The sequence below is a fragment of the Octopus bimaculoides genome, unplaced genomic scaffold (assembly GCF_001194135.2).
Source record: "Octopus bimaculoides isolate UCB-OBI-ISO-001 unplaced genomic scaffold, ASM119413v2 Scaffold_370581, whole genome shotgun sequence".
Taxonomy (NCBI): Eukaryota; Metazoa; Mollusca; class Cephalopoda; order Octopoda; family Octopodidae; genus Octopus; species Octopus bimaculoides.
In genome coordinates, this window is record NW_026298120.1 from 7,103 (window position 1) to 8,056 (window position 954).

At 32.3% G+C, this 954-nt stretch overlaps 1 long non-coding RNA gene across 1 annotated transcript in view; it reads right to left on the reverse strand.

The window, feature by feature from the left end:
* Nucleotides 1-827, reverse strand: part of LOC128251325 (uncharacterized) — a 3,403-nt gene extending 2,576 nt beyond the window's left edge. The window contains exon 1 of the long non-coding RNA XR_008267085.1: nucleotides 167-827. This is a non-coding gene — a long non-coding RNA (uncharacterized LOC128251325). The remainder of the gene's footprint in view (nucleotides 1-166) is intronic.
* Nucleotides 828-954: the final 127 nt, after the last annotated feature.

Below are 954 nucleotides of genomic sequence, written 5' to 3' on the forward strand. Positions count from 1 at the left end.
AGTATTTATAAAGACTACCAACGGTGGGAATTGGTAGAAAGAGGTGAAGAAAGATATGAAAATATTATGGAGAAATACATGTGGTTAGTTAGGAAGATTTCGAATTGTTTTGTCAAATGATCAACAAATAACCAACTTTGAGAAGCCAACACAAGGAACAACTTACTCTGTCTGAACGTTTTTCTATCATGCTTTTCGCACCTTCAATGTCCCCGGCTTCAATTTTCTCCTTGATTCCTTTAATGTCCATGTCTTTTGAATAAAAATAAAAATAAAAAATTAAGTAAAACAGTTTTTAAAAACTTATAAAACAAGGTAAACAACAATATACTCAAGTTGATGGTTCTCAAATCTCTCATGAAATGACAGAAATATTAAAAACTTCAGCTTATCTCAAGTATTATTTATAGCTGAACGTTCTTCTTGACACTAATAAACCTAACAAGAGTCATTGTGTTGTGTCTCTTGGTTAGCTACATTGCTTTGCTTATCACAGCCTGATTGGTTACAATTAACCCTTTAGCATTTAAACCGGCCATATCCGATCAAAAGTATTCTGCCTATTCTATGTTCAAACTGGCCAGATCTGGTCTCTCACGCCAACCCTACAATATCGTTTTAAAAATTAACAGCTACCTCATCAAAATCTCATAGCTACGAGGTAATGCATGATCAGTTCAAAATAATGTGGATAAAAAAGCATTAATTTTGGCAGAATAATGTGAACACTAAAGGGTTAAACCCTGAATATTGGAATGTAAAAATCTGTTGATCTGTTAGATGAAAACACTGTCTTGAGCTGAGTGGACACACTTCACATAAACTAGAAATTGATGCTAGAAAGGAAGGTAAATTTAGGAAAAATAATTAAACTATCCATCAAAAATAATGTTTGTCTAATAAATCCTTTTGTATTAGTTTTTGATTTGCTCTCATCTGATTCACTAATATTTC